Here is a 21,979-nt window from a genome sequence, read left to right as displayed (position 1 = left end):
GAACTAGACTAGACGATCTACTTTTGGGTTGGATGGCAAAGCACGTCAATGTGATTGTGTCATTTGTAATGTGGGTTCTCAACTAGGTAGGTGCAAGGCTGCAGAGAAGTCCTACAAGAGCATCACAAGTGCATGGGAGTAAATCTTATGTCCCAAAGTTGAAGCTACTATTTTCCTTGCTTTCAAGTGTCTGATGGGGAGTTGCACTATTTGTGGTCCTCAAAACATAGCAATTTGTCCAGTTGTATCTGCATATGTTGGTCGGCTTGTCATTGTGAAGATTTTTGAGAACATAGAATGTGGAACCACTGATGATGGTGGCAAGACAAAGAAGAGGAAAGAGTTAATACACAAGGAAATGTCATGAGGCACTGAATCAAATTTTCAACAATCAGATCGAAAAGTTTATCAAACATAATTTTGTGTGCAGGTGGCAAGTTGAGCAATACAAAGAATGCTTGTCCAATTTTCCTGAAGATGTGGTAATATCTATGTAGACTTTGCTGAGAATTAATCTTTTAATAAGGAGAAAAATGAGATACAGTCAATGCACTGGTATTCAAGCCGTGTCCATAGTTGTGCATATTACATACTTTAGCATTGCAGGTGACATCTACAAAATGATACACGTTTATATCTATGATGAAATACCCATTTTGTGTAACATTATTTTATGCTTCATTATAATTGGGTATTACCCTACGTCATTGGGTTTGGTCTAATGGTGCTTCGTCATAATTCAAAGAAAAAAGTCCTTTCTACTTTGTTTCCAGGGACACTGCTATCACAAGGTTGTAAATGACTTGGAATTTATTTGGCTCTAGTCATGGGAAGGGAGAGTACGACGGTGCAAGGGATGTAGTGAAGAGAACACTAACTCATGAACAACTCAAGCCTAATGGTGCTAAGCTCGAATGTGTAACTGATGTCGTAAAGTTTTCACAAGAAACGCTCACCCACAAAGTCACTTGGTGGATGAAATTAAGCTAAGTTTTTGGCAAAAATCAATCAATTGATGGGTTACACACATGCCTTGGTGTGTTAGGCAATCATATATGCTATCAATTATCAATACAATTAGCCCAAATTCCAGGAGCAGGCAGCGCAGCTCATACAGAGAAAACAGAGTTTTTTTGTTGATATTTTGCAAGAGGAGGTCAATTACAAGCTATTTGATTGGTTAACTTGAAAATTGGCTTAGCGAATTTGTGATTCACACTAGTGAGGAGGTTGCTATATGATTGGTTGGAGCAATTATGCCTTATGGAGCTGGAAATGAGCTGATTAAACAGGTTGCTATATGATTGGTTGGAGCAATTATGCCTTATGGAGCTGGAAATGAGCTGATTAAACAGGTTGTCTACTGTATTTAGTGAAATAGAGTGTGATTAATCGGCTAATTACTCTCTCATCTTAAAAAATTGGTCTAATTCCTTTTACATGGAGTTAGTGGACATCATTGCTAAGCTAATGAATGCCTGGTCTCTCAATTTGGACAAGCATTGAAGAAATTAGAGCAATTCTACTACTGGTTTTACTGGTTTTTTTGGTTTTTCTCAAAACAGAGAAGGGGGTTTGACAAAATTGATATGTACACACCTTGGTTGGTGTTGATATGCAACATTGAGTTTGTTTAGGTGTCAATGCAAGTTATCCACACTTGATTGAACCACTACATTGCAATTTGGAGCCTTGGAAAGCGCGCCAAAATAGGGTACCTTTGACTGCATATGCCAGTTTATTTTGGATGCATACAGTTTGATTTTCTACATCAAAAGTGAAGTTTGTTGAGTACTTTGGAGTATCTGGAACACTTATTAGAGTGTGGTTGAGCTGAGGAAGGCTTGTTTATAGATTTGGAAGTGTGAGGAAGGTGCATTTGCATTGAGCAAATATGTCAGATAACCCAGTACAAATTGGTGAAAAGCTAGATAGGAAGAACTTCCAGGCATGGAAGTACAAGATTAAAAGTTTTATGAAGGGAAAAGATTTTTGGAATCTTATTATACAGGTGTGGAGCCAGAGCCGGAACTACCCCGACAACCTAGACAGCAATAGGTTATAGCTCATAAGCAATGGTCACAAAGAGCATACAAAGTTTTGCATTACCTGTCTATATGTATCTCGGATGCTATACTCATACATATACATGATGCTGAGAATCCCAAGGATGCATGGGATACACTGGTAAAGCTATTTGATACAGACACTAGTGCTCACAAGTCTCAGTTTTGACAACAGATTCATAATGTGAAATGGAATAGAAGGAGCATCCATGATTATGTACAAGAGATAAAGAAGTATGCAGATGCATTGGCAACAATCAATGCCCCCATGCCTGATGATGATTTGGTAGACATTACCTTACGTGGTCTTGGCAAGGAGTATAAGTATTTTGATACATCCATATCGATTCAGAGTATAGGTTTACCAGACTTTGATGAGTTGGTTTCACTCTTTCTTGTTGAGGAAATCAAACTCAGTGACTCCTTTCATGATGCATCTACTAGCCATGATGATAATGGCAGAAATCAGGCTTTCTATTCACAAAGAGGATCTAGATGCAGGGGGAGATTTGCATCACGTGGCCGCGGTAATGGTCGTGGATGGCAGGACAAATCACCACAACAGAATTTTCAGCCTACATATGGTGCTAGAGGTGGTCGTGGATATACATCTCAGAGAGGTAGAGGTAATCCTCATGGGAGAGGACATTGGCAAGGCCAACAAACATCTATGCAAAATGTGGAATGCCATTACTGTGGGAAATTTGGTCATATGGCACGTGATTGTTTCCGCAAACAAAATGATTTGAGAGGGGGTAGAGCACAACATGGTGGTGGAAATTATGCATCAAGCAGTAATGATGGCAGCGCAAATCACTTGTTTGCCATGAAACATGTTGTGGGATCTATGATGTCGAATGGTGAAAATGATGACACTTGGTATATGGACCCTGGAGCATCAAACCATATGACTTGTCATGGCGAATGGTTTGAGCATATGAAGCCTATGGATGTGAAAGGCTATGTGGAAACAGGAGATGATACCCAACATGCCATTACACATGTTAGAAGTGTACCATTGGTTATGCACAATGGTGAAACCAAGTCTATGGCAAATGTCTTGTATGTGCCTTCTATTACAAAAAGTTTGGCCTCAGTTGGTCAAATGGTGGAACAGGGTTTACAGGTTCATTTCAATGAGCATGGTTGCTTCGTTGAGGATTTCAAAAATGGATGTAGAGTCATTGCCAAAGGAAAGAAAGAAGGCAGGTTGTTTAAGCTGGATGCTAGGATTCCTGAGTTGAAATCAACCATGTTCTCTAAAAGCCAAAATGTGGTACAAGACATTGACATGTGGCATAAAAGGATTGGACATGTGAATATACAAAGGTTAAATAACATGCAGGCAAGAGGCATTGTCAGTGGGCTGCCTAGATTCAAGTATGATGGGAATATGCATGTTTGTGATGAATGTCAGTTTGGAAAGCAGGCAAGGTTGCCATTTCTTAGAGAAGGCAACATGAGTAGCAGGCCACTTAAAATAGTTCATAGCGATGTATGGGGTCCTGCACAAAACCCATCCATTAAAGGCAGCTTATATTATGTGACATTCATTGATGATTTCAGCAGAATGACTTGGATTTACTTTCTCAGAGAGAAAAGTGAAGTGTTGGGAAAGTTTATGGACTTCAAAGCTTTTGCAGAGAAGCAATATGGCTCTTGGATAAAATGTTTGAGGACAGATGGAGGTGGTGAATACACCTCACATGCTTTTGAGCATTTCTTGAGAAAGCATGGCATAAGAAGGCAGTTAACTTGTAGGTATACACCTCAACAAAATGGTGTTGTGCTGAGAGGAAAAATAGAGTCATTTGTGAGAGGTGGCCAGGGCGATGCTCAATGAAAAGAGCATGCCAGACTATTATTAGGCAGAAGCATGTGCCACTGCAGTGTATATACTTAATAAGACACCCACAGCAGCCATACATGGAAGTACACCAGAGATGCGGCTTATAGGTTTTAGACCAGACATTGGACACCTCAAAGTGTTTGGTTGCATAGCTTATGTACATGTGCCTGACAAGAGAAGGAGGTAGTTGGATCCTAAGGCAGAAAAGTGTGTGTTTGTTGGATATGCACAGGATCGTAAGGCATACAAATGTTACAATCCACAAACTAGGCAAGTGGTTATCTCACGAGATGTGGTGTTTGATGAACTTGCTAGTTGGTACAAAACAAAGGATGAGGGTGTCATAGATTCACTTGATGCTGATGTGCATGTGAACTTGCCACAAGCAAGTTCTATCTCTATGTCTGGGCAAGCAAAGTCTGAGAGTAGCACTATACGTGCATGGTCAGGACGCTTGAGACATGAGAGTGTGAGCACCGGGAGTAGTGCTGTGTGGATAAAGGGAAAAAGAAAGTTGAAGGAATTGGAATTACAGGTTATGAGTTGTCAAGTTCAGAGAGTTTGGATGAGGAACTTGGCATACCTGTTTTACACACACCTGGTGCAAGGCAGGATAGATATGTGCCTCCACATGCTAGAGTGACAGGTGTTTAAAGTGATCCGCATGCACTACGCAGATCCCAAAGGGTCAGGTATCTAGTTGACAGGTTGACATATCGTGATTTTGCTATGCATTACACATATATGACCTCTTTGGTGAAGTAAGTGGAACCTACATGCTAAACAGAAGCTATTGGAAAGCATGTATGGGAGAAGGCAATGGATGTTGAGATGGACGCATTGGTTCATAATGAAACATGGGATTTGGTTGCATTACCACAGACAAAAATGTCATTGGTTGTAAATGGGTTTACAAAGTGAAATGCAAGTCAGATGGTTCCATTGAACACCATAAAGCAAGATTGGTAGCTAAGGGTTATGCACAAACCCAAGGCTTGGACTATGATGAAACATTTAGTCTAGTTGCAAAGACTCTCTTAATACCCCCCCTCAATACCAACTATGGAAGAATGGAATAGGTGGTATGTTCCTAGAGCCTTAGAGGCTAATTCATTGTTGCCATCTAAGTCTTTATTTGTTGTCGATGAAGATGTATACCTCAATGATGGTGCACCCCACTCTTTGTGTTTGCTTGACTTCTTGTAGATGACATGCTTTAGACATACATGCCATTGCTTCCACCACATGCTTTCCACCTTGACCATTCTCACACAATGATCAAAAGCAAGGAGCCACCCTCGCTTAAATGGTTTGCTTTTAGATGGTCCTCCAACATGCTTTATGCTTCCTTGAATACCATATCTCCTCCATGGGTAGTGAGGTAGATTTAAATGGGGAAGGGAAAGGGAGGGTCTTACCACTTGCCTTATGGATTGGTCAAGGGCAATGTCTACTCCACAATTACAATAGCTTTTATGCATGTTAGTTAAATGATACCCTTTAGGGTTTGAAGTTACAAGATTAATGAGTAATTGGTTGAGGTAAATACTCAAATAAATAAGGTTTATCATCTTTGGCTCAAGAAGGAGAGGACATGGCTCATAATGTTGCCAATGCCTCTTACAAAAACAATGCGAAAAGATGCTTACAATCATGACAAACAACAAGGTAGAGCATTTAGGGATTCTATGGTCAACCTCACAACTCATCTTATACGATGAAAATGCAGAATATGCAGCGGAATGACATGCCTTGGGCTTGGAAAGTGAGAACATATGGCTTATGGCATGCCTATGCCTCTTACAACAAACAAGGGCCTCAAGAGTAATATACATAAACATTGAAGATGAACACTTAGTGTACATGTGTTCAACTATAAAACCACTCAAAAATCTGAGTTTGATGATGAAAAAACTAGAATTCTTCAACCTCTTTGACTCATGAGGTGAAGACAATTGATTCATGGTTGCACCATTTCTCTTTGGAAGAAATGGGTTGACGATGAAGACTTGAATGTGGCACTTATGGTGTGTGCCCGGCCTCCATGTTGATGAAGAAGAGCCTCCTTAATGTAAATGACCTCCTCCTTTGATGGTTAAGACCACCTTAGTGTTAAGCAACACTTTGATGATTAATATCACCATTAGTGTGTATAAAACATAATTAGTACTAAAAAGCACATTTTTAGTGTCAAATGACACTTATTTTGGTGATTAACTCACCATTAGTGTTTAATAATACTATTAGTGTTTACGAAACACTTTCCCTTTACTGGATAAATAGAGTAATTAGTGTTAAACAATATAATTAGTGCTTAGAAGCACACTTAATCACTTTGAAAGCTTAAAAATTGATGTTGATGTTGAAGCTTGACGGGCATGAGGCTTATGGCTACCTCATGTGGATGGGAGCTCTTCAAAATCAAGAGAGAACTCAGCAACAAACATTCACACCACAACTTGAGTGATTAGAGCAAGGGAGAAGATGATTGAGCAAGAAAAAACCAAAAAACTCAAGCTTTAATGGAAGCTTGAGGGAAGATAGAAAGTGGCGCCTGGTCTTTTGCTGATTGCCGGCGCTACAGAGGATGGTTGAAACTCAAAGTTGAGCTGTGAGTCCTCCACTCATTGGGCTACAATAGCCCTAATACCCCTTCTCTTATGGTGGTCTACAGCCGGGCTATGGCTGTACGACCAAAGCTGCGCAGGAGACTGGCCGCGCCGCCGACCTGTGCTGCAGACAAAATGCCGAGGCGCAGTGGAGGTTTTCAAAAATTGACTGTACGAATGAGTTCGCCCCGGCAGCTCTTCTACATCTTTCATGAAGAAATCAGGGAGAGATGTGCCCTCTACAAGCTTGTGGAAGGCCTCCAATGGCTGGGGGTTGAGCTCCACATAAGAAAGATGAGCAAAAAATAGATATTTTTGACCTAATCTACACCACAAGTGGTTCAAATCACCTAGGCTCTAGATACCATGTTGAGAAAACGTGGTGCTCATGCTAGATCCAGTGTGTGGAGTGGAGAGACTCACAAAATACAAGAATAATATCTTGCTTATTAAGTTGCTTATACATACAACTAGGCCTTGCTCTCATACAAAATGCCTCATGGCCTCACCTTTAAATAGGTGAACAAGTGGACCTCAAGTCCATTCACACTCACACCCTTCTCTCACCCTTCTACATAACCTTAGTCTCTTAATACGCGTCCAGCTGGTCATAGTGTGTGGACATTAGCTAGGGTTAGATGTGTGTGGACACAACTCATAGTGTGTCTAGTGTATTATGGATTATGGCTTTATGCATTGTGTGAGAAGGGAGATGGCTTCCCTCTATGGTTAGCGTTTGCAATATACATTAGGGTTTGCTCCTGTGTGTGTGACTCCTCTCCCTCTACCTGTTTTTCATCTACATCTTCATCTATGGTAGTACATCATGAGCTTGAGAGGGGCTGTTGAGATTCAAGCTCGATGTCAGTGTGAGCCAGCTGTGCTATGTGCTGGCATGTTAGGTAGGAACATGTGTGAGACATAAATGACCGCGTCTAGCTGGTCATAGTGTGTGGACATTAGCTAGGGTTAGATGTGTGTGGACACAACTCATAGTGTGTCTAGTGTATTATGGATTATGGCTTTATGCATTGTGTGAGAAGGGAGATGGCTTCCCTCTATGGTTAGGGTTTGTAATATACATTAGGGTTTGCTCCTATGTGTGTGACTCCTCTCCCTCTACCAGTTTTTCAACAATGGTTAGGAGGGGTATGAGCGTTAGCTAGTGATGGTATGAGAAATATTCCTTGGGATGCTAGGTCCATCATTAGTGGGGGCAGTGTGGTTGGTGGTTGATGGGCCGCATTCTTGTTGATACACGGGTGGTGATTGTGTCTATGCAGTGTAACCACCCTCATTGTATACGCATCTACCACACCGCCTATAGTACTATATATGGACATGGTTTCCATGAGAGCTAAGGCATCCAATGCTAGTGAGTATCCACTCCCTTCTACACCTCGTACACATACTCCATCCAGAGTCTGTCTAGATCGCCATCTAAGCTCTACTTGAGAGCGCACGGGTGGACAGCACCATTGTTCCACGGGACGGGAACACTCACAGGAACACGGATTATGGAAGGAGGCCGGAAGCAATTAATGCGAGAGAGCGGGATTGTAGCCATGGGAACATAAAGACGCACATAATTTTTTCATATTTTTGTGCCGAAGTGCAATGTAAATCGTTTTAGGCCAATGTGGGTTCTAAATGAAAGTTCTAAGTGTATTAAGCAAGGCTCACTTATGGGGTTGTCCGCCCATGTGTGAAAGAGGCCTAGGGTTAGGGTTAGTGACATCTCTACAAAAGAGATGTTAGCTAAAGAAAAAGGGACGTTTTTTGCCATTCTCATAAGCTATTGAGTGAAGCTCTTGAGCTCTCAAGCTATGGTAACTCTCTAACTCTCTCTCTATTGTACTCTAATGAGAATCAAGCTCCAATGAGTATAGCTCCACTTCATTCTCTTAATTTGTTTTAGCATCATTGAAGTAGATTAATCTATGATTAGTTGAATGCTTCTTTCTTTCTCTTGTGTATGCTGCATGCTTGTAGTGAGTGTGTGTGTAGTCTCCATCGATGCAAGCTCTTGCCCACTTCATTGGCAATGAGTTATTCATGGATAGATTCTCTCTATGAGCTTGTGGGTTTGTGAATGTTACATTTTATGCTTGCTTAAGCTTGTGGATTAGTAGATGCATGCTTATGGGTTTGCTGGCATTAGGAAAAGCTAAGATTTAATCAATGTTTGAATGGGATTAAGAGATTGCTATGCATTGCTTGTTCTCTTGATAAGTGTAGTGGCTTTAAGGGATTGAGAGATTGATTGAGGTGTTGAATGGTTGAATCGTCAAGTGGTGGTTTGTGTATGTGAGCTCTCCCTCATGGGATAAGCCTTCATGCACTAATCGGGTCGAGTCCTCGGATTGACATTATGTTTCTTAACACATTTGTTGATCGGTAGTACTCTATAAGCACTATATTGCACGGTAGAGAGAACCGCTCTACAACGGCGCCGCTGCTGGGGAAAGAGTGCCTACATTAGTCGAGCACCATACACACACTACCACTCCTTGTGAAGATCCAATCGGTTGCAAAACTGTTGGATAGGAGAGCAGGCTTTGGGACTAATTTTGGTACTTATTTAAGACTAATTCTGTAATGTACTCAATTAATTCATCCCCAAGAATTTCCAACATTGCATAGCTATTAGACTGCCCTAAGTTCTTTTTTTTGAATTTTCTTGCTTTTTGGACTAATCATGATGAAAGGTTCTTTACCTTTGTTAGAGGGGGAGGGGGGGAGATGAGGGAGCAAGCTGGGAAAGTTGAGGTGGGGTATTATTAAATTCTCTTTATTTGTCTTGCAATTTGAGTACGTTTGGCAGGCTACGCTTCTCACTTGAGGTCAGGACAAGGATTCAACACACGTGAAGGATTGGAGGTAGGTGCTAAACCTGCAAATTTCAATTTGTGTGCGAAAGAGAGAGGCCTGTTTTTGCATTTTTGTCATTCTGTTTGAGGATAATTTTTGCTGTCTGAGGTTAATTTTTACAGTTTCAATTTTTTGCATGTTCGTTTTATTTTTTGTTCTTAGCTTAGTTTAGTTTTCTGCATCTTTAATTTTGTAGATTTTAGTTCTCTGCTGTTAAACCTGCACCTGTAGAGAAACTGAAATCTGTACACACACATGAAGATTGAACATTTCGAATTTGCTGTAAATCTCACAGCTGCACACGCATTGAGTTTCCTGCACATGTATTGAATTCGCTGTAAATCTCACAGCTGCACACGCATTGAGTTCACTGCACACGCACTTCAAAAAAGAAAAAAAAATAATAATAAAAAGAAGGCGGTTGTGCGTGAACAGCGCACCATGCGGAGAGACCCACACACCGCACCATAAAGACCGCCACCGCACCGGATAAGGGGGAGAGTCTGGAAAATTTTTCATTTTCTGCCGTAAAAATTTGGGAAGTTATCTAACTTTTCGAGAGGAGTTAGAAAACACCCATCGTCGAAATTTCGATCCCAGAACCATTTTCCAATTAGTGAGCTCATTATGGGAAACTGGTAAATTTTAGGCGATTTTTGATCCTGAAAAAAATGCTATTTTTTTGGCCTAATGTGTTCGAGGGGGTTCAAAATGGGTTCTGGCAAAGTTTGAGCCAACTTGAAATTTTTTGGATTTTTTTGAAAAAATAAAATTAAATTAATAAAAAAAATCTTAAAATTTGACCTTATGCACTTGCGATCGAGACGTCATATAGACACTGCCATAGGGCCTAGGGCACCTTTTAGAGTACCTACACAAGAAAGTAGGACCCAATCGGTAGGAAATTTGGCAGATATTGCTGAAACCTTTTCCGAATCCCAATCTGATACCCTTTCCAGGACAACTAGCTCTTTGTCTATAGACAATCTAGGGCCGTCAAATAGTCATCCCTTAGCCCCAAATAGGACACCCACAAGATCTTTTAATCCATTCGAAGCCGACACCATGGGGTTACCACTCAATGTGAGACTTCAATATGTGTACACGAATGCTCAAGGAGCTGAGATCTTTAGGGATCCACAACAACGGTATCTCGTTAAGATCACAGACTTTTTCTCAGAGCTTGATAGAGCACCTCTAGTCAATGACTAGGGTGGAGATGGTGTTCGCTCTACGAAGTCATCTATCATCCAGAGAATGTAGAAATTAGGAGAGCTCTCTAAGAGTAAGTTCCTAGATTTATCAAAGCCTTCTGGAGCAAGGGAGTCTAGAGATGATTGGCTCATTGAGCCGGACATGCCTAGACCATCCAATGCCCAGTCTGCAAAGCCATCCATAGATGATTTACTTTTTGTAGATCTAAATTTGGAAAGGGATAGGAAAGGCAAGAGCAAAATGGATCAGGGAGCTGAGAACCAATGGGAGTTTGTACGACAAATTCCAGTGACAAAGGTCTTTCAGGATGACCCACTTCAAGAGGTCTATAAGGACTCTTTAGAAGGATATTATGCCACAACTAGAGTGCCAGAGCTACATCTTCCTCTAGCACTTGTGGTGGTAGTCGAGAAGCTTGCAGGATACAAGAATCGAATCATTGATAAATGGGCCAATGAATACCGAACCTTAGATTGGAAGGAGATTCGTGAGCTCACGTGCAGAGCACAACCATTATTCATGGAAGTGTTCTCAACTAATACAACTAAACCAGGAGAGACAACCTTTCTTGGAGAAACTGTTGCTCCTCCCCTACGAGAGTTCACTAGAGAGGGACCCTACCCTTAACACCAAAGTGGACCACTGCAAGTAGCCCAACTCTAGCACCAAGATATTATCCTACACCAAAAGTGCGACCACAGATCACACCACAACAACGTTTCTCTCACTATGACAATCGGAGGGTAGGGGAGCCAACTTGGCCTCCCATAAATGCATCTCCTGAAATGCGGGAAACAAGATCTTTGGAGGGGGTTGGTGAGGTAGGTAATAGGGGACCCACACCAATTTGGGATGCATGTGGACCATCTTACCAAACAGAGGAATAGTTCCCATTGAGAGTGAGAGGCCGTAGGCCCGATGATGAGTATTCAAGACGAGTAAGGCCGTCAACTCTTCAGAAACTAGTAAAGAAGTACGAAGGATCGGGAGATCCATATGACCATGTAGCAGCATTTAGGCAAGCAGTTCAAGCTGAGCAAGTGACTGACAAGCATACGCAAATTGAAGGATTTGGGCTCACTCTTGAGGGAAAGGCCCTTGCTTGGTTTCAGGCACTAGAGGCTTCAGACAAATCTTCTTAATGAGTTTTGGAAGAGAGATTCATTGCTGCTTTTTCCTTGATGGGGATTCAGCATGACACAGTAGCAAACATCTACTCTTTCAAGCAAGGCGAGACTGAGAGTGTTAGAGACTGTGTAAATAGGATGAAGTAATACATTAATCGTTGCCCAGAAGATGAGAAGCCCACCCAGAGTCGATTAATTTCTCTCTTCTTAAAAGGACTCAAAAATTCAACACTGCACACACATCTCTATGCAAAGAAGCATACAAATTTCAATGAGTGTTGCCATGATTATAACTTCAAATTCCAAGATGGTACTGGCCCTGAGGTGAAACCTAGAGATCAGTGGGGTGATGACCAAAGTTCAGGGTCTAGCGCACTAGTAAATCCAGACCACATAGCTAACCTAGTACTAAGGAGATTGGGACAAACCTATCGCCCACCCATGCAGCCACAACAACAGCAGCAGCGAATGAGGAGTGTACTACCTACAGGTCCTCATCTTTGTGGAGCATGTGGCGGTAACCATAAAACCGAAGAATGTAATACCTTTTCTCCTCTAGTCACAAACCAACCCAGCCAGGCATGTGCTTGGAATTTTACCCACACCACATAGAAATGTACTCGTATTGCAAGAATGAGACAGGAGCATGAGCAGCAAAGGGGTACAGTGGCTCCACAAATGCATCAACAATATACTAATTTTGAACGTAAGCCACCGATGGCACAAGAGCAAGCACGACCTGTACTTGGAGCTCAACCTCTTGCTCCTGGGACTGCTCCTGTGAGGTTTGTTGACTACGACAATTCAAATATGTGTAGAGACTTGGTAAACCCAAGCTATGTGGAGGAGGAATATGCATCATATTCATCCAAGGAAAATCTCTTTGAAAGTCCCGCATATCCAAGCTAAGCACTGGAGCCTCAACTAGGGGAACAAAATTCTTTGATGTTGCTAGGCGGCTACCAACCTAGGTCTCAAGTCAATGGCAGCAAAGGAAAGTAGAAGCCAAACTAATGGGCCCCTGTTATGAGTGCGGAGAACCCCATTGGGCTCGTGATAATCCACATCGCCCAAGGCAAGCAGCTCGATCCAATACAACAATACCACAGTTTCCACCAATTGAAGGATATTGTCTAGGGTGTTGTGTAGAAAACTTTCCAAAGGATTGTTTGCTGAAACCACATGAGGAAGGCACCTCTCAACCAAAGGTCTCACTCAACTTTGTAGGGGCAGTTCCATCGCCACCTTCATCAGAGAATGAGGATGTCGTGCCACTTAGAGTCATGACTAGATCACAGACACGAAATGCCGAAATGCAGACTGATGAGACACCTTGAACTAGGGATGCAAAGGCAAATCTAGTGGACAAGACCCTACATTCCAAAAGAAAAAGAACCACTAGGAGGAAAAAGAACCACTAGGAGGAAAAAGAACCACAACAAACAAACTAAGAGTACATCCAGTAGTTCTCAAGAAGTCTCTAAACAAAACATGAAGGATCAAGCTTTTACATCCCAAGAAGTGCATGAGGAGCATCACACTCAACTTGGGCCTAGTGCTAAACAAGATGAGGCTAGTACAACCGAGGATAGTTCTGGGGGTTCTGTTTTTGTGGATAAGGTGAACGGGACTCTAGATGCCATCATTGATGCTCATAGAAGTCGCATTGCAGCTTTATCTGAGCTACCCAAGAAGCTTCAAGAATACCCAAACCCTCGTGAGGAGAAGATCAATCTAGCTGTACATCAACAACTCATTAGGGAAGCTCAATCAATACTTGAGGGCCCACCTCCACCTATCCCTAGGGGCCCAACCTCTCTTAGGCCAACATTAGAAACCATACCAGAAGTGTCATCAAGTTGGGAAATGAAAAGTGAGCTGATCTCACAAGCTCATAGCGAGAAGTCTGCATCAATTGACACCCCATTAAAAGAAGGCATTCTGCCACCACCTAGTCTTGCCTTCCCATGTAATGATGAAGTTATTGATGCTAACGAGGACATGGCAAATGAGATGTGGGAAGCAGTTCATGAGAAAGTTAATGAGAATATGTCCTCTATTATTTCACCTCCATTCTCTGAAGTGGATTTTACCAGGGGCACAGAAAACAACTTTAGACGCCCAAGCATCCAGGAGGAAGTTCAAACAATTGTTTCTCCTAGAAGTAAGCATACAATGAAAACCTTACCATCTTATTTGGGAGAATATGAGAACTGTTCTCAAACCTTGAGGATACCCTGCATGCATAGAAGATTGACAAAGGAGATGGATATGGGTATCGTGCAAGCTATTTTGTCAGCACCAGTGGCTTGTACCTTACCTCTGCTTGATTTGATAAAGCTTCGACCAGAGTTGTGAAATGATATTACCACATGTTTGTCAGAGCAGGTATTGCTAGAAAAGAGTCACCATCATTGTACTATACACCCTGAGACAAAGCATGTTATGCCAGTTCCTATCAACAAAGTAGGAAAATTTTGTGAGGACGATCAGGGAAATGCTACCCTCCCATTAGAAGTGCAAAAAGTAGCTTCAACTACAATACTTGATAGTGGTGCAGGAGTGGGCATTGTGAGAAGGTCCATTTGGGAAAAGTGGGGCAAACCAGCTATTAGGAGTACAAGGATGCGCTTGCAGCTAGCAGATGGAAGCTTAGAACATCCCATTGGGCTGCTAGAGAACATATTGGTCACCACATGTGGGATTGAATATGAGCACACATTTACAGTAGTGGATTTTGGAAAACATCCAAACTATGAAGTGATATTGGGTAGACCATTCATGCGACAATTTCAAATGATTCAAGATTGGGGATATAATTATTTGTACCTCCGGCATGATTCCGTCATCACAAGGGTCAACCTAAAGAATCACTCATATCATGATGTAACGCGGTCTCCAATAGATGAGTTTGATTCTGCTTCATCTGAGGGCTCAAGAGTTACATTGTCAGATGGGCGAGAAGATTTGTGGATGTGTGGAGCCTCATGTAAGGATTTCAACACTGAGAGACTTAAGGGTAATCGAAGTGTATCAGATGAGGCATACATTCCACAACCCTTCCCTGAGCACTTAATTGATCCCCTAGAATGGAGTCATGTCCTTGCAACATTATCAACATGTGCTTTACCTAAGCCAATTCAATTTTGTGACTCAGATGGATATGACATTATTCTTATACGAATGGTACAACCACGTGACCTTTTAGATGATTTGTACTATGGGGATGCATCCACAATAGCACTGCATGTAGAGGAAGTCTCAGTGGAGGATTTAACACTCGAATCTGCTAATGATGCTGATAAGGAAGATGGATGGGACTCTAATTTTGATAATGATGTGATAATCCCCGAGGAAGAGTTAGGAAAGGCACGCCTACTCTTGAGAGGAAGGGAGGTTCAAGTAGAGATCCCTCGAAGCCGACCTAAACGTAAATGCTATAAGAGCCATAAGAGAATCCGTAAACAAGATGAGAGGGAACGATGTGAGAGAATACAAAAAGAAAACGAGGAGTTTAAGAATGAACACTCTCAACCACCACCTCACTTCTCAGGAAAGAATGGATATCTATACTATGTCCAAGCACAAGATAGTATCAAAGACCAAGTAAAACGATCAGATGGATTTCAACCAGGAGAAAAGCTAAAAACTGTAATCGCAAAAAAACAAAGAGACCAAAACAAAAACTCAAGTCTCAAACAGATTCAAAAGAGAGTGTCGGAAGTGCAAAGATAATGGTTGAACAAAAAACTCTGATGTAAGATTCCAAAAGAGAGCTCAAAACTGCATGGTCTTCAATTAGTGATGACTCAAGTGAACAAGAACAAGGTCTCAATGTTCCCCCCAACTTCACACAGTACACTCTTCAAGATCGGAAGATTGTTCTTCAACAGCCCATGCGACAAAAGCCAAGCATGCCAGGGGTTTCATATGATGGTCCAGAAGATGCAAAAAAAATTGATATCGCTAAGCCAGGAGAAGAACCTCGCTATGTGTGGATTGCCACAGACTTGTCCTTAGATGAGGAGAAGTTATTAATTTAAACAATAAAGGAGTATCGCGATGTTTTTGCTTGGAGTTATAAAGACCTCAAAGGAGTTGATCCAAGCATATGTCAGCATACAATTCCATTGCGACAGGATGCAAAGCCTTCCAAGCAACGTCCTTACAATGAGAATTTTGCACGAAAGATAAAAGAAGAAACAGACAAGCTCTTAGAGGCAAAATTTATCTATGAGATTGAACACACTGAATGGGTCTCCCCTATTATAGTGGTGCCCAAGAAAAATGGAAAACTTCGAGTATGTGTAAACCTCAAGAAGGTAAATGCAGCTACTGTACGTGATCATTACCCACTTCCAATCACGGATCATGTTTTGGAATGAGTTGCAGGGAAAAAGGCATATAGTTTCTTGGATGGATTCTCCGGTTACAATCAAGTGTCAATTGATCTAAAGGATCAACATAAGATAGCCTTTGCTACTGAAGATGGCATCTTTGCCTATCGTGTTATGCCATTTGGTCTAACAAATGCACCTGCAACCTTTCAGCGATTGATGAGTCATGTATTCAAGGAGTACCTTAGGCTATTTCTTAAGATCTTCATGGATGATTTATGTGTTCACTCACAAGAGCGTGATGATCATATAGAACACCTTAGACTTGTGTTTCAAAAATGTCAAGTTTATCGTATATGCTTGAATCCTGACAAGTGCAAATTCATGGTAAGACAAGGGAAAATTTTGGGCCATATTGTTTCTCGCAATGGGATTTCAACAGATATGGATAAAATTGATGTCATTGTCTCATTACCTCGGCCTATCAACCCTAAAGGGGTACAAATATTCATGGGACATTGTGGCTATTATCGTCGATTCATCTACATGTATGCTGTCCTAGCCAGACCATTATATGCTCTTCTTGTAAAGTTTAATTGGACTGACGAGTGTGAGGAATCCTTTGAAAAGTTGAAGCGAGCATTAGTGACTGCACCCATCTTACGGGCACCAAATTGGAACCAAATCTTTCATGTCCATATTGATGCTTCAAACTTTGCAATTGGATGTATTTTGACTCAATCAGGAGAACATAATAAGGATTTCCCAATCTCATATGGTAGTCGACAGTTGAACAATGCTGAGAAGAATTATATCACAACAGAAAGAGAAGGTTTGTCCATGATATATGTAGTGAAAAAGTTTTGCCATTACCTTTTGGCAAACAAATTTATATTTTTTGTGGACCATCAAGCACTGCTATATTTGGTGAATAAGCCTTGTGTAACTGGAAGGATTGTGAGGTGGTTTGTCATCCTTCTTGAGTTTGATTTTGAAGTGGCAGTCTGAAAAGGAACAACTCATCTTAGGGCAGATCATTTGTCTCGAATCACCTCTGGCGAAGCTCCTGTGGGTGTGGATGATGATATGTTAGATTCAACACTTTTCCTTGTAGAGACAGCTCCTAAATGGTCTGAACCCATCTTAGAAATTTTGACAAGTGGGCAGATACAACTAGCGGGTCCTAATGTGGACCTATGGCGACCATTCAAGTTAATCTCAGGGAGATTATATCGTCAGGGTAATGATGGAGTGTTGCGGCTTATACTTAACCCTGACCAATATGAGGAGATCTTGGAATGGGCACATGAGGGTATCGGTGGAATCCATGCATCAGCTACTACTTGTGTGCGATGTATAACTCAGGATGGGCATTGGTGGCCTACCATGCATGCGGATGCTGAAAAATTTGTTCGTAACTGTGCTTCATGTCAAATTCAACAGCCAATTCATAATGTCACATTATTCCAAATTTCAACTACACCAAGTTGGAGTAAGTATATTGTGGACTATCTTCAGCATGGTCATACTGATCGAACAATTCCTAAATATCGAAAGCATGCTATTGAAGTTGAAGCGGCCAACTATATGCTGATAGAGGGCCAACTCTACAAGAGGGGCAAGGATGGCAACTTACGCATGTGTATATGTGAAGCTGACTACTTGAAAATCTTGACTCATGCACATGCAGGAGTTGGGGGTGGACACTCTTCGGGCAATACCACAGCTAAGTTGATTAGGTGGTCTGGGCTTTGGTGGCCAACCTTACAAATGGATGCCGAAGAATATGTAAAATGTTGTGATGATTGTCAAAGGACCAAACCTCCCATCACAAAGGACAATATGCCATTGCGGCCTATGTTAAGCACACGTGCTTTTGCCAAATGGGGTATTGATTTTGTCGGTCCCATTAAACCTCCAGCTCGTCACACGCATGCTGAATATATTATAGTCACAACTGACTATTTGACCAAATGGGTAGAGGCAAAGGCTAGAGTCAAAAATGATGCCAGAACCACAGCCAAGTTCTTGTATGAGTACGTGTTTACACGCTATGGCTTATATTGAAATCGTTAGTGATCAAGGTGTGCACTTTGTGAATGAGGTCATAGAGTTTTTACTTCAAGAATTTATGGTAATTCACAAGTGTTCTGCACCCTATCATCCCCAGACCAATGGTCAAGCTAAGAGTACTAACAAGATTCTCTGCACAGCACTCACAAAGATTATTGAGGGACATAGGACTGATTGGGAGCAAAAGTTGCATTCAGTTCTTTGGGCATATAGGACAGCCTATAAAACATCTGTGGGCACAACCCCATTTGAGCTTGCTTTTGGGCTAGATGTAATTCTTCCCATCGAATTTCTTGTATCTACTATAGGAGTTGCTAAACAATTGGACTGGACTGGTCATGAGCTTTCTCAACGCATTGATGAATTGGAAAAGCTTGATGAGACCCGTTTATTGCAGTAATGGGGATGTATGCCGAGAAGAGGAGACAAAAGCAATGGTATGATAGAAATGTAACAACTGGCTGATTCAAAAAAGGGGACCTTGTGCTCTTGTACACACTTAAGAAGCATAAGAGAAAGCTCAAGAAATGTGGCCTAGGACTGTTTGTGATTAATGAGCTTACTCCAAGTGGTGCAGTGCATTTAGAGACACTAGATGGTGAGCAAATGCCTAACTTCATTAATGGAAGTCGTCTCAAGAAATACAATGAACCATTAACTGAAGTCATGCTTCAACAAATGCATGCTGCCCACACATGGAAAGAAGCACATGACCTACTAAACGTCAGACTCAAGAAGAAGCTAAAGCTAGAGTTGCAAAAGCCAAGGAGCGTCGCAAGGCTTCTGTGTTGACCTTACAGTTGGCTACTGATGAACAATATGTCGATCCTTTCAATATTCACGTGTGTCTTCATCTTCATGAGACTACCTACTTTGTCTCTGCCTTAATTGACTCTGGTGCAGATTATCATGTTCTCTCATTTGACACATGGGTAGCCTTGGGACAACCAACACTTGTGCACATTCCTATTGACTTATAAAGCTTCTCAGGTGAAGATAACCCTATAGAGGGAAAATGTGTCATTATGATGTCCATTTAGGATCACCAAATGTCAGTTCCCTTTTATGTGGCTAGTAAGTCCAAGGTAGTGGTAGAGGTTGTTCTTGGTCAATCATGGTTAAGTGCTACCAATTGTTCATTAGATTGGAAGAATAGACAATACAAATTGCAAATTGATTCTGCTTGCATCTTGGGATCTGCTGCTCCACAAGCTTTATCATGTCAAAAGGGTGGTAGTTCTACCTTACACAACCCACTTTCAACATCTGCTCTTCAAGCTCCAAGACAAATGATGTGGATAATCGATGAGTCCTAAATGAGGGCCATGGCTAGCATGTTCCAACTACTCTAGTCACTGCTCAAAGAAGGCCAGGCTCATCATGTGAAGGCATGATGATGGAGATCAGAAAACACTCTCGAGGAACTCTTCCCACATGAGACATTTTCTCTTGGGTTTCATTTGCATCTGGAAAATAAATCCTATGCTTCACAACCTCACTCAGATCAACATATTCATGTCTTATGTCCCTCCTTGCCTACTAAAAGACGGTTCTAAAGTGTAGCCTGCAAATTTTGAAATTCATTTGGTATAGCAGCACATCTTTCAAATGATTAGAAGAAGACATACACAAATCACTTCAACACATGGTAATTTATCTATAAATTTTGAGGTTGAGAGCAAAGCATGTGATTTTCAACACAGAGCTTTGCAACCGGTTGATGGTTTGTCCAATTGGTGGATTCTCAGTTTATAGGTTGGGGCACCTCTAAGTTTTTTACCACAGGTTTCCAACCGGTTGTTGATAACCATATAATAGGTTGTAAGGGTTTACAACCCATTGGTTAAAATGGGTTTATAAGTTGACAATGAGTTATATAAACATCGATTGTTAACTTATAAACTGATTTAAAACCAGTTTATAAATTGTGCCACTTTAATGGTTTTTAACCCTTGTTTTCCAACCCCTTTGAAACCATTTTATAAGTTAGATGGGCACCACTAGTTGACAACCAATTTATAAATTGAGAGCATGACAAATGGCAACTGGCTTCCAACTTGTTGACAACCAGTTTATAGATTGAGAGTATGACAAATGGCAACTGGTTGACAAGTTTATAAGAGAAGGGGCACTTGAGAGGGTTTTGGACTAGTGGTTTTAGTCCGCTGACAACTAGTTTATATATTTGGATTATAACAAATGGTTTTCAATCACTAGATTGACACCCATTGTAATAGCTTGGAAGCACTGCAAATGGGTTTCAACCAATTTCAACCAGTTTCCAAGGGGGGGCTGGCATATAGCAAGTGCTTAAAGGTGGTATTAACAAATGCCTAGCAGTGCTAATCAAGTAAAGCCATTTAAAAAGTATAGGTTGCTACCTTTCTTTTCAAGCATGGAATGACCAAGTGGTTTCCTTACCACAAATTTTTTTTGCCTCTTCAGGTATGTCCTGGCTATAACCAACTGCAATGTACTTGCCTTTGACACATACATAAGAGTAGAAAAACACATGGTGCACATGTTTGCAAGGTAATATAAATAGACCAACAACAGAATGGTGTGCTTCAAATCCAAGGCCACACCATGGGCAACTTTCCGTCACAATCATCATACTATCCTCATGTAGAAGAATCTTTGGCGATTGTGGAATGATCATTGTGCTAGAGTTCTCTAACTTCACACCCATTTCATGAAATCTCTACTTGCACTTGCTTTCTCCACAGTCTCATTCTTGTGGTCTAAATCCGCCTACAAACACAGACAAAGAGGCAATGAACATGGCATGGAGGAGTTTCTTCATACGTAGAAAACACATATACATACCTTTTCTTTTTCAAGGGCTTCTCTAGTGATGCGAAGTTTATCTTGAAGCTGCCGCTATGCTTGTAGAAAACACATACACATATCTTTGCTTTTTCAAGAGATTCTCTAGTGACGCAAATTTTATCTTGAAGCTGTCGCTTTGCTTGAAGTTTATCTTGAGGCAATGAACATGGCATGGAGTTTCTTCATATGTAGAAAACACATATACATACCTTTGCTTTTTCAAGAGCTTCTCTAGTGATGTAAAGTTTATCTTGAAGCTATCACTTTGCTTGTTCTTGTGCATCAGCGGGCATGTTATTTGATGGATGCATCATGGTGTGGTATTCAATTTCACCTTCAATGTAATGCAAGAGGCACTTTGCCTCCTCTACCTTCGTTATCATTGTATGAAGAGCCAATAATGCAGCCTCTTTCATGCACTCGGTATTCAGTAGAATGTCATCCAACAACGTCCGCACCTGACCTGCGACCTCCACCTCTACCTCTAGTATAGGCTACCTTGTGCCAACAAAGTGCATGCGTCCCCAATAGTGTTACACTATAGCTCATAGATGGCATCGTCTGTACACCTGCCTTGCACATGCACTGAGTTTTTTTTTTTTGTGTAATTACCATCAACACTTGTCTTCTTAACAACCTTCTTAGCTAATACGGTCCACTCCATAGAACAGGTGTAGACCTGGTAGACGTAGCCTCAGAAAAATCGAGGGCCCATAGAATAGTTTGAGGGTGTAGTTTGGTAAATGTGTTTATATAATGTATACAAGGGTAGGTAGTGCTCATACTTTACTGTTCGCAACATCACGTTCTTGTCTTTCTTGGGGAGCTCTGAAAACACTCTTATCCAATGCTTTGGGGCACCTCCTTGGGAGTCAGATGCCTTGCATCCTCCCCCTCAAGATTGAGACCATACACTCTAAAACAATCCTCAGAAGTCTTACTAAATTCTTTCAATGGATCTTTCTCTAACTTTGGGTGGCAAAACTTGCTGGCACGCAAAAAA

The sequence above is a fragment of the Cibotium barometz genome, chromosome 48 (genome assembly GCF_041138505.1).
Source record: "Cibotium barometz isolate CiBa-2024 chromosome 48, ASM4113850v1, whole genome shotgun sequence".
Classification (NCBI taxonomy): domain Eukaryota; kingdom Viridiplantae; phylum Streptophyta; class Polypodiopsida; order Cyatheales; family Cibotiaceae; genus Cibotium; species Cibotium barometz.
This window is presented reverse-complemented; position numbering follows the sequence as displayed.